This window comes from Podarcis bocagei, assembly GCF_964188305.1.
Source record: "Podarcis bocagei genome assembly, chromosome: Z".
NCBI lineage: Eukaryota > Metazoa > Chordata > Lepidosauria > Squamata > Lacertidae > Podarcis > Podarcis bocagei.
In genome coordinates this window covers 46922677-46935952 of record NC_138140.1, presented here as the reverse complement: position 1 = coordinate 46935952, position 13276 = coordinate 46922677, and the positions used below count along the sequence as shown (strand labels likewise).

The 13276-nt window shown below is 42.5% G+C and overlaps 1 long non-coding RNA gene across 1 annotated transcript; it reads right to left on the bottom strand.

Moving 5' to 3' along the window:
* Positions 1 to 12141: 12141 nt before the first annotated feature.
* LOC308578604 lies at positions 12142 to 12844 on the bottom strand. Its single transcript, XR_014004025.1, has 2 exons — positions 12718 to 12844; positions 12142 to 12568 (listed from the first exon to the last, which is right to left on the bottom strand). It is a non-coding gene; the product is annotated as an uncharacterized lncRNA (long non-coding RNA).
* Between the last annotated feature and the right edge of the window lie 432 nt (positions 12845 to 13276).

Here is a 13276-nt window from a genome sequence, read left to right as displayed (position 1 = left end):
TAACAGCTGGGAGGAGCACAGATAGAAGAAATGGTGTGGTGCATCTGTAGCAGCACAACTGGACACAAACATCTGCTCCAACTTCAATAAATCAGGACCAGGCGGCAGAAGGCCCCCAGTCGGCACACCCACTCAACAGGGACAAATGTAAGGTCCTGCACTTTGTCAGGAAGAACCAGCTGAACAAATATCAAATGAAAGACACCTGGATTGCCAGAAGTACATGTGAAAAGGATCTTGGGGTCTTAGAAGGCCACAAACTTAACATGAGTCAGCAGTGTGATGTGGCAGCAAAAAAGAAATAAAGGCTAATGCTGTTCTAGACTGCATCAATATTAGAATACTGTCCGAATCAAGGGAAGTAATAGTACTGCTTTGGTACTATTCTATCTTGGTCAAACCACACCTGGAGTACTGTGCCCAGTTTGGGGCACCACAATTTAAGAAGGATGTAAGGTTGTCATAAGTCCTCTATTCCAGGACACACCCTCTTTTTCATACATAGACTCTTCATAGTAATCCATGGCTAAAAGCAGAAGTCAGCAAATGTGTCCTCTTTTTTGCTCTTCCGAATATGGCAACCTAGAGGAGGACAACAAAGATGATAAAAGTTCTGGAAACCAAGCCTTATGAGGAATGGCTGAGGGAGTTGGGTATGTTTAGCCTGGAAAAGAGGAGACTGAGAGGAGATATGATAGCCATCTAGAACTATATAAAAGGCATGTGACAACATGGAAGACGGAGCAAGTTAGTTTTCTCCTGCTCTGGAGGTTAGGGCCTGAACCAATGGCTTCAAGTTACAAGAAAGGAGATTCCAGCTAAACATCAGGAAGAATTCTGATTGTAGGAGCTGTTTGATAGTTTGATAGGACTTCCTTGGAAGGTGGTGGACTCTCCTTGGAGGCTTTTATGTAGAGGTTGGATGGCCATCTGTCATGGATGCCTTTGTTGAGATTCCTGTATGGCAGGAAGTTGGACTAGATATGACCCTTGGGGTCCCATCGAACTCCACAATTCTGTGAGGCAGGTGGAACCATCCATCTCATGATGAAAAACAGTGACTCTTTCTCCCTTCACCCCTCAGAAGATTACATTTCAAAGAGGAAATGGGATTTTCTTTTACTTAAAAATTGCTTTGCAGAATGTTTGTGGTCTTTCAAATGAAGCAGTTGCTGCAGCTGAGGAACCAGTGGTCACGTGATTCAATTTGTGGGATTGCAGCTGGTAAATATTAAAGGTCATAATGGATATAAATCTTGATTATGCTTTGCAGAATCCTAGTGAGGACACACTCATTTAAGCCAAGATTATATTGTCTTTTGCAGGCAGCCAGTGTTATGATGGTTTATTGTGGATTTCTTGCTTCTGCTTCTTTCATAAATTAAAAAGAGCACACAAGGAATTAACAGTGGGACTGTGGGATAGGAAATTAACCTTGTGCCCTCAGTAAAGCTTTACTAGACTAGCTTTGGCGCATTGGCTAATTAAAGGTAGGCATTTAAAATACCCCCCCAACAAAAGAAATTGGCCTGACAATAATCCTAGCCTTCCATAATTATTAGCTCAGAGTTGGGAAAGAATCAGAAAGCTCTATGAATATAGCAGTGACAAAAAATATAACGTAATTCCCTTATGCAATATAATGGGCATTACTGAAACATGGTGGAATGAGACTCATGACTGAAATGAAGCAACTGAGGTATATACGGTAAATCTATTCAAAGGGAATATGCTGAACAGGAAGGGAAGAGGAGTGAAATTATATGTAAAGGGATGTGTATACCTGTGAGAAGGAAACAATAATGTCTTCACTGTAGGAATCTGCTTTAAACTTCCAAGCCAGACATGGATGTTGCCTGCCTAGAGCAGATGACTAAGTATTTTAAAAAGGAAAGCATAGTAGTCATGGGAGACTTCAACTACCTTATGTGTTAGAACTCAAACTCTGCCAACAGTGTATCACCCAACAAATCCCCCAGTGCATTGCTGAAATTTTATTTTCCTGAAGGTAGAAGAAGCAACGAGGAGATCAACTATCTTGGATCTGATCCTCAGCAACAGGGAAGCAATTGCCAATTAGGTGGAAGTAGTGGGAACCTTGGGAGAAAGTGATCATGCCCTACTGAAATTTATTTTACAGAGGAAAGTGGAAGCTGATTGTAGCCAGATGTGCACTCTGGATCTTAAGAAAGTTGATTTCAAAAAGCTTAAGGAACTACTGGGTGTGATCCCATGGTCAGAAATGTACAAAGAGAAGGGAGTTCATGATAGATGGGGGTTTATTAAATGCACAATTGCAAACTACCAGCAAGAAGGAAAGGTAGTATAGATCAAATGACTGCATAAGAAGCTTTCAGGTGAGCTGAGATTTAAAAGGGGCATGCATAAGAAATGGAAGACGGGGAAAATCATGAAGGAAAAGTAGCCAACAGTTAGGGCAGGCTAAAGTTCAGAATGAGCAAACTCAATTAATTTCAGTTGTATCTTCCTTGCTGAATTCTGCAAAAGAAGACTGTGAATAAGGAGGAGGAAGCTGACAGAGAGTGCCCACCCACCCCCTGGCTGACTGTAATTAAGAAGGCAGGGTAGAGAAGGGCTGGATGAAAGTGACACATTGCCCTACCCAATGTGGTTTCCATGAGGAGAAGAAGGACCAGTCAATGTGTCACTTGCATGAAACAAGCAGAGATGCTTTTCAAATACCCTGAGGGCCCCCTCTTCCAAATTCACAATCTCATCATAATGATTGGCATTTCACTAGTTACTAATAACGTACCCTTCTGTTTACAAGAACTGAAGAAAAGATATTGGCATTTTTGAAGAATGTCAATATTTCCTATGCTTGTGTGCCTATTTAATTAAAATCTTCTAGGCCTTTAAACTGTATTGGGGGGGGAGTGCTCTATCAACAATTTATTCAAATATATATCCAAAAACTTAATTACAATGTCTACCAAGGTGAAGCTTAGCTTAAGAATAAGCTGCATAAACAAACAGACTGGGACCCCAGCATTAAGAAGATTTGTCATTACATTGTTTGCTTTAAGGAGCAAAACAAAACAATGCTGGTACTTTGGAACAATTTGAGAAGCACACAGACATAAACAAATGTTTCTAGCTGCTCTTCTCCAAACACAGTAGCAGGATGTTGCATGCTTTTCTGTGGGGGATGTAAGGCAGACTTTCTCCCATGTCTATTACACAAAGGAAGTAATAGACCTGCTGTGAGCACAGATGGGCACCTTGTGTCAGGCTCAGACAGAATGATAGAAGAAAGCAGATATATGACATTGCAGATCTTCAAAGTAGCTTCAGCAACAATTAACCTTAGACTGAGAGGGCTAAGGCTGATTGCTATATCATACATAGCTATGGTATTGCAACAGTGAACCTTAGATTGAGATATAGATATAGGAGCAGTGATTCTGTTCAAATTGTAAGCTCCACTTTCACTAATAGGTGCCTCTTCAGTTCAAGAGGTCCCGCCCACTTCCATTGCTTTTGTGATGGATTCTTCTGAGTCAGAAGAAGTCTGTGTCATCCTTGGGCTGGGGCTTCTGGGGCTGGCACTGTGTTCAGTTTGCTTTCTGAAGTCTGAAGTCTAATTACCTGCAGAAGGGGTATTTGACCCCTGGGTCATGAAGCCCATAACTTTTTTGGGGGTACACAATCTTATCTTATTGCTTAATGGTCAAATGCACCTTAAATGTCACCTGAAGATCTGCAACCAAAGATTTGGCAAGTTATTTTAAAACAACATTCACTTCTGCAGCTCTCAGCCACATGTGTAGCTCACCTCTTCATAATGCTCCCTGGTCATCGTTGGTCTATAACTCCCATCATCACTTTCCATTGTTCATTTTACTTACAAGCCCCCTCACTATAGGGGTGAAACTGCCAATAGGTTTAACTTCATCTCCACAGTGTGTATTTGCAAAGTCTGTCAGTTTCACTACTGCTTGTGCACAATGTTGTCCTGTGCACAGTGTTTCCCCTGCCCTACAACAGCTGCAAGATGTTTTGCACCCAAATCACTGGGTTGTATTGAACTAAACTCTACTACAGCTGACTCATTGAAATAAATGGACCAAAGATAGTTATGTCCATTAATTTCAATGGCTTGTATCCGATGCTTGTCCTACTCAGAGCAGACCAACTGAAATGAATATGCACCACTTACTTAAGTCCATTAATGTCAACTCTGAGCGAGGTTAGCAAATTTCATGGGTTAGAATTGGATGAAGAACCATCTGCTATAACAACCTGAAACTAGACATCTTGCTCAATGCTACTTTTCTTTTGTTGCTTCCTGTATGATAGCTTCTCTCTCTGGATCCATGACCAGGGTCCTGGAACTGCAATATCCACACTGGATAGTGAAGCTCATGAGTTTTTGCATCAAGCCCAATAAAACTTCTAAGTATAGTGGTACCTTAGGTTACAAGTGCTTCAGGTTACATACGCTTCAGGTTACAGACTCTGTTAACCCAGAAATATTGCTTCAGGTTAAGAACTTTGGAACCTTCAGGTTCAGAACAGAAATTGTGCTCTGACGGCGCAGCAGCAGCAGGAGGCCCCATTAGTTAAAGTGGTGCTTCAGGTTAAGAACAGTTTCAGGTTAAGAATGGACCTCCGGAACGAATTAGGTACTTAATCCGAGGTACCACTGTATGTGTTTCTGCATTTGTGTGCATGTCCTCATCCTCTCTCCCACCCCAACACCATCCTCATCTCCGTCGCTCTTTTCATCATTCCCTCTCCCATCTCAGTTAAAATTCAGCTAGCAAGCTCTTAGGAACAGGACCAGTTTGTCTGTTTATGCTACTTTGCTAACAATCTTTATACACCGACTTTTTCTTACCAATAATTCTGTGGATGTTTTTTGTAAACATGATTGCATTTTTTAACAAAATAAATAAATCCAAAACCAATGAAAAATTTATGAATAGATTGGGACAAAATTATGCAGGTGGAAATGTCTGGTGTCTTCTCAAAGGATGCATTCAGCACAGCATGCCATCTTCATAGCTCTTTGCCAATCAGTTGCATTATCTTCCACCCTCAAATTTGAGTGGCGTGACTTTGGTGATGTTACAGTTGTTGCAAGAGAGCATATCACTGAAAAGCCATCTGTTTTGCAGAGAAAAGAGGGAGGCTTTTTGTATGTGGGTTGTTGTTTTTTGTCCTCTTATCTAAATTTTTCTCCCATAAAAAGCATAGCCTGGCCCTAAATCTTGGGCTACAGATTTTGCATCAGATCTCCATGGCTCAGAATGTCACTTGTCTTAGGAATAGGAGAGAAAATTGATTCAGTTCACATTTAAAGTCAAACCTAATCTCCACTTTCTGAAACAATGTGCGGACTGAAACACAGCCATCCTTCAAAATCCATGTCTCTGAATTTTGCAGTGCCATTCTCCTGCTAACTAATGTGTACATAAATCATAGAATCGTAGAGTTGGAAGGGCCCCCAAGGGTCATCTAGTCCAACCTCATGAAATGTAGGAATCCTGGCCACAGCCATCACTAGGTGGCTGTATATACTGGAGTGTGCATAAAGATGCATTTATTACTGAAATAGCACACACCCTATCATTTGTCCAGCTTGCACCCTTCTGGCCCTGAATGGACATAGTGAAACGTAGGCAGCCCTATAGTTTCAGTTTCGTATCTGAAGCTTAAGGCTTCATTTTAATCAAAAAATGAAAAATGTCTGGGAGCTGGATAATAAGAAAGTGTTATAAAGAAAACATTGACAGATCCTTGATTATACAATTATAAACAACAGTGGGATGAAGCTAATGATTGTAGACAGATCGATGTAAAAGAAAGACAAGGAGATGAAAATTATATGAATAAATGTTTCTCATATGTAGAAGTGGAAGTTGGCAGAAAGAGTAATGTTGTTGAATGAACTCCCACTTCCCATCCCCCATACCCACTCAACACCCATAAGATATTCTATATACAGAGGGCAGTTTGATATGGAAGCTGAAGTATCTTTAAAAGTGAAACCAGATCAAAGAGCATATGCCCAAAAAGGAAGAAAAGGACATGAATTTTTCAAAGGTGACTCAAAGCCATCTGAGCTAAACAAATTGGAAAAGATGGCATTCCAACTGGAGAAGGTGAAATAAAAGGCCAGTGAGTTTGTGAGCAAAGTGTCACACAGAGAGAACATCCAGAAGTGGATGTTGATGATGTACTAGTGAAAAATGATCAGAAGAAGACCTAGTTTACATGTCAGCTTGTTCAATCTGGTTGCTGACCTCCAACTCATCAAGAGAGAGGCTGCCACTATCAAGGAATTCCAGGCCACAGACATGGGAACAGGCTGATGGAGGAGGATGTGTTAGGGTAGATGGTTGCAGTTTGGGGAAATTAGGCAGGGCTGTTTGTGGAGGGTTTGCATGCCCATGCCATGTGACCCTTAGCTGGCTGCAAGCCTCACATCATACCTCCCCTTGCCCAGAACTGCAATTGGGGCCACCCCTGTTCTCCCCAGCTTCTCTAAACCCCAGGCACATCATGTCCCTTAATAGATATTTTAAAAACCACAAAAAAACACATTTTTTAAAAAAGAAGTTTTAAAGCATTTTAAAAGCTTTCAAACTTTTTAAACAATCAGGGCAATAATAACAGAGCTCTCTCCACCAAACCACCCAACCCAAGAATCTGTTCAGCCACCTCAGCTTTTGTAGCTAGTGTCAGTCTGGTTCCTGCCCTCCCAGGCCAGGTGGGAAATAGCTGCAAGGCAGGAGGCAGGTCTTCTGGGATTTGCAGCCAAGAGAGCCCCTGGCCTTTTCAGCAGCCTTAGTCAGTCAGGGCCCTGCCCTACCAGGCCAAGTGGAAATTTTCTATATCAACACTGGTTAAAGGTCGTACCCATGGACTGTGCCAGAGGCCAGGCAAGAAATGCTTGTCTTTCATCACCAGAACTTAATAGATCCTTGCTGTGGATTGTATGGCATATAAGAACAAAGGGTAAAGGGAGGTCATCTCATGGTTTTAAAAACCCCCACAAACTTGTAGCAATTCTCCACATTGTCTTTAAAATTTACTGTTTATGTTACACCTCTCCTTACAGTGGTACCTCGGGTTAAGTACTTAATTCGTTCCGGAGGGCCGTTCTTAACCTGAAACTGTTCTTAACCTGAAGCACCACTTTAGCTAATGGGGCCTCCTCCTGCCGCCGCGCCGCCAGAGCACGATTTCTGTTCTCATCCTGAAGCAAATTTCTTAACCTGAAGCACTATTTCTGGGTTAGCGGAATCTGTAACCTGAAGCGTATGTAACCTGAAGCGTATGTAACCCGAGGTACCACTGTATTCTGTTGTAACATCCTTCCACCCCAGAGATACTGTTGCAGGGGCAGAGGATTGGGGGGGGGGGGTAGCAAAGAGATTCGAGATTGTAGTCCACTAAATTGTGCTCAGTGTGGACGCACTGAAATAAATTTGTCATTAGTTCATCAGCAGCCCTTATTTTCTTACCCTTTCCCTCTTTTTGTTGTCCTTATTTTCTCACTGAGTGATTTAAAACTAATTCCACATCTAGCTGCTGGTTGGGATGCCAGCCAAGGTGGCTTTTTGGTCTGACCCAGCGGTGTTCTTCTCATGGCCTTACATCACTTTATGGTTCATGGGTTTCTCATCTTTCCTTTTGCCCTCTTAGAAAATTTCACACATCTAATAGATTCTATTTCATTCATTTCCTATCTGGATGGGTCCAGCTTCTGACTTTAATTTTTAATTCTCAGTCTCGGCATACATTTCTTATGTTGTTCCTAGGGAACCAATTACAGCCTCCCTAACATCTTTTTTCCTGCTATTTTTTTATCATTATGAGTCAAAAAATGGTTGAAATATAGATGGCTGAGGGACTCTAGCTTTGGACTGGTTGCACAAATGTCAGTAATATTTGTGTGTATGTGCTTAAATCCTGCCCTTCAGACAACATTCCACCATTTTTCTAGATGTTGTCTGCCTGTCTGACCTTCCAGTAACGCCTCCCCTTCCCCTTTATTTATATAGCTATGTCATTCAATATCTGCTTCTCCAGTTCCTTAAACAGCCTGAGATAGAGATTATCAGCATCTGCTTTGAATATTATAAATGATGCACTTAAAAACTTTTTTTTTTTTTTTGCTTTTTTGTTGAATAAAGATTTACCACCCCAAGTCTCCATTTATGTGATGGAGGGGGTGGGGGGAGATCCTAGGCACCATATGTATAAAGCATTATTACACTATTTTAAATAGTCATTAGGGGGACACGGGTGGTGCTGTGGTTTAAACCAGAGAGCCTAGGGGTTGCAGATCAGAAGGTTGGTAGTTTGAATCCTCACGACAGAGTGAGCTCCCGTTGCTTGGTCCCTGCTCCTGCCCACCTAGCAGTTCGAAAGCACGTCAAAGTGCAAGTAGATCAATAGGTACCGCTCCGGCAGGAAGGTAAACGGCGTTTCCGTGCGCTGCTCTGGTTCGCCAGAAGCAGCTTAGTTATGCTGGCCACATGACCCAGAAGCTATCTGCAGACAAATGCCAGCTCCCTCAGCCTGTAAAGCAAAATGAGCACCGCAAACCCAGAGTTGTCCGCGAATGGACCTAGCAGTCAAGGGTACCTTTACCTTTAAATAGTCATTGTAAGCATTCTAAGCATGTAATGCTTAGGTGATTCCCAAGGTGTCCTGCTCATGGTCATGTTGGGACAAGACAGGTGTTTATACATAGCCATCTGTATGCAACAACATTACTAGACCATAAAAAAATAGTGTGTGGACCTACATGAGACACCTAGCATGACCATTGGAGGCATGTAAATAACAACTGCACCAAAGCACTACCAGTATAATGAAGAATTGTCTGCACCAAAATAAAAGACTGAATCATTATCTCTTTTTTAAAAAAAATGTATTTAATGATTTTCAGTTAAAGGTGAATTAGATATAAAAAAGAGAGAAAATAGAGAATAATATCAACAATAACAATAACAAAAAAATTGGAGTAAAGGCCCATCACAAAAAGGGAAAAATAAAACAGATGCACTCCAGTTGTGGTTCATTGGATGTACAGTAGTCAGAGGCAAGTGTTATTCCACTATGTTCCGTGTGATGCTGGCATATGGCAGCCATGCTCATTAGTTTGTGCATATTCAACAAAATATACCGTTGCAAAAAAAAGTTTTTCTTTTTCTTTCCAGTACAGTGCTCTCACTGTGAGGGTGCAAGTTTGTCTCTAAGTATAGAGCCCCATTGCCGTAATAATAATAATAATAATAATAATAATAATAATAATAATAATTTATTACTTATACCCTGCCCATCTGGTCGGGTTTCCCCAGCCGCTCTGGGCGGCTTCCAACAAAATATTAAAAGTACGTTAAAACATCAGTCATTAAAAACTTCCCTAGACAGGGTTGCCTTCAGATGTCTTCTAAATGTCAGGTGGCTGTTTATTTCTTTAACATCTAATGGGAGAGCGTTCCAGAGGGTGGGGGCCACTACCGAAAAGGCCTTCTGCTTGGTTCCCTGTAGCTTTGCTTCTTGCAGTGAGGGAACCGCCAGGAGGCCCTCGCCACTGGACCTCAGTGTCTGGGCAGAATGATGGGGGTGGAGACGCTCCTTCAGGTATGCTAGCCCATTTATTTATTTACTATATTTCTTCCATGACAAAACTCCATATGGTGTGCTAGGTAGCTGTGTCTTGCGCTTTCAACTGATGGGACTCCAAAACAGTTTCAGTAAGTAACTGCAAAGCAGAACAGAGGGTTTATCCTCCTAGGAGCACGTGCATACAGACAGTGCATTGATACTGAGCAAAGGCATTTTAATAAATAAAGGTAATAGAAGTATTGACTTTGCATAGTGGAACCTGTTGGAATTATTTTGTTGCCCCATATCAATTTTGCCCTCTCAAACAAAGTCTCCTTACAATGACAAGTGCGCGCATTTCTCCTATTTTGATTAGTGTTGCCTTCTGAAAGAGGCTCATAAAAATTGCAGTCATGGAAATTCTCTGTTGCATCATACAGGTCATGCAATAATAAGGAACTTTCAAAAGCAGGTGTCAAACCAACAAATAACAGAGGTTATAGAGAAGGATATTTTATACAACAAGTCGATTTTATACCACAACAAAGGAACAAGTATATAATCTGGAGCCCTGAAAGATTAAAACAAAAAACTGAAAATCATCGCCTTTAATGAAAGCAGTGCAAAGGCTTAATTGATCTGGCCAGTCAGAATTACTACATTCAGTAGAAAAATCTTCCCCTTTGTTCCTGTATAAATAATAAGTAATTTTAAAACTAACAGTCTAGACATAGAAGGGTCAGTGCATAAATATGTTAACAGACCTGACAGAACAGAAAAATTGTATGGTTCAGGCCAAAGGTCCACTGTTTCCCATAATGACCAATCATATGCTTTCATGCAGTCCTCAGACAGGCTGTCAGTATGTTCTAGTCAGAAAGACTAGTTCCCACATGTATGCACACAGCTTAATTTCTCTGCCCTTGATAAATGGAAGCTAAATTGGAAACTATCTGTGTGAACTGAAAAGCCTTGGAAAAACATAGAGTTTGACATGATATGAAATGTACAGAAGTTTCATCTATGCTATTATACTCACTTTCATATGCATGGCATCACAGAATCATATAATTTTAGAGTTGAAAGGGACCCCAAGGGCCATCTAGTCCAGCCCCTTTGAATGGAGGAGTACATACTTGCTAATGTACTCATCAGGCGACGAACATGCATGTGTGGAAAAGCTCAGTGTTGCCTAACTAATACTTCCTATTGATTTCAACAGGATATATGTATGCAGTTGCCTAGCTCTTGATTTCGGAAAGATAAGACTTATAAATTCCTGGAAGATGGATCTTTATATTTTGAAGAGCCAGTGTGGTGTAGTGGTTAAGAGCGGTAGTCTCGTAATCTGGGGAACCGGGTTCGTGTCTCCGCTCCTCCACATGCAGCTGCTGGGTGACCTTGGGCCAGTCACACTTCTTTGAAGTCTCTCAGCCCCACTCACCTCACAGAGTGTTTGTTGTGGGGGAGGAAGGGAAAGGAGATTGTTAGCCGCTTTGAGACTCCTGAAGGGGAGTGAAAGGCGGGATATCAAATCCAAACTCTTCTCCTCTTCTTCTTCTTCTTCTTCTTCTTCTTCTTCTTCTTCTTCTTCTTCTTCTGAAACTCTGTTTTAGAACTAGTTCTCACACACATCTGTGTAAGTAAATTGTTACCCATGGTAATTTTTATCCATTTAGATTTCTTCAGAAAATAATGGTTGAAGGAAGAGCTGAGTTATGGAGCTATAGGATGAGAGTCAAGTAAGTCATACTCAGAGTTAGACCCACTGAAATAGATGAACTTGCCTGTGTCTTCTCCGAGTATGACTAACATTGAATATAACATATAAAGTGTAAGATGGAGCTATTTCTACTTCAGGGTAGTGCAGGCATGTCCAAAGTCCGTTTCAGGGGCCTAATCCAGCCAGCTGGTCAATTTAATATGGCCCCTGTGGCAGTTTATTTCCTGGGGTAAAATCCTACAAAAACCCCTCAACAGTCCTAAAAAAAAGTAACAACTTTGGTTGGCCCTTGGGTCAGCCCTCACGGCCCTTCACGTCATCAAATCTGGCCCTCTTTGAAAAAAGTTTGGACAGTTTGCTGTTGTTCTCTCTCGGAGGACCCCCCCCCCCAATCCGCTTCCACTGGGAAAGAGGTGTGGTTTAAGCACCCCGGTCACCCACCCCTTCCCATTGTGCCCTGCCCCTCTCCATGCAAGGGTTCAGGTGAGTACATGCCTTGGGGCGCAGCAAGCTTTGGGGGGGCTGGGGGAGGATGCAATGCCAGTGGGATGTTGGAGGGGGAGACAGCAGGCAGGGAAGCTGCTGGGCAGGTGGGGGAGGGGAGAGACCCCCCAAAAAATGAAGGGAGGTGGGTGTGCAGCTGAGCTCCCCCCCCCATTTCGAGTATTCTGAATATCAATAGGGATACTATAAACAAATGCAGAAATACAAACATTTCCTAACTTTCAGCTGAGTTTCCTGCATTCCAGGGGTTGGACAACCTATTGCTTAATAGGTTTAATTCCACTTCCCATATTAATCATAATACAAGACAAAACAATACAATATAATACAATCCAAATACCTTTATTGGCATTTCAAGTTAAGACATTTCAAAATGGCATGAGATACAAAGTCTTTCTTCTTCCTGTTTCCAAGAGATTTGAGTGGGGAAATCCTTTTGATTCCTCAATAATAAGAGGCAGTGGGGTGAGGGAGGCCAGAGCCACATCCACACCATTTAAAGAGCTATGAAGCTGCTTTAAACACTCATGGCTTCTTCCCCCAAAGAATCTGGGAGCTATAGTTTGAAAAGGCTGCAGAGAGCTGTTAGGAGCCCCCCTGCTCCCCTCCCAGATTTCCCTGCCAAGAAGGGAACCCTACTCCTAACCTAACCCTACTCCTGAGGCTAACGCTAACCCTAACTCTAATGCTAACCCTTAACCCTTAACTAGAGCTACAATTCCCAGAGCTCCCTCACAAGGAGGGAACCCTCCCCTCCCCCTCCCCCTCCCCTCCCCCTTAACCCTTAACTAGAGCTACAATTCCCAGAGTTCCCTCACAAGGAGGGAACCCTACCCCCTACCCCTTAGTTCTTAACCAGAGCAACAATTCCCAGAGTTCCCTGGCAAGAAGGGAAGCCTAACCCTACCCCTGACGCTAACCCTAACTCTAACCCTTAACTAGAGCTACAATTCCCAGAGTTCCCTCACAACTAGGGAACCCTCCCCTACCCCTTAAACCATAACCAGAGCTACAAATCCCAGAGTTCCCTCACAAGCAAGGAACCCTTCCCCTACCCCTACCCCTATCCCCTACCCCTACTCCTGACGCTAACCCTAACTCTAATGCTAACCCTTAACCCTTAACTAGAGCTACAATTCCCAGAGTTCCCTCACAAGGAGGGAACTCTTCCCCTATCCCTACCCCCTAACCCTACCCCTACCCTAACGCTAACACCCCTAGCAACTCTCCGTCCCCTTAACCACCTATAGTTCCCAGAATCCCTGAGGGGAAGCCATTCCTGTTCAAAGCGTCTTCATAGCACTTCCAATGGTGCGCCTAATGTTTCCTCCCTCATTTTCTTCTTTCTCCCCACTGCCCCATCACTTGCAATGCAGCAGATGTCCGCCTGCAGTCTCCCTTCAAAGCTCCTTCTCTCAGGTCTGGCCATGGCCTTGCCCATTGCTCACTGCCAGTTTTTCA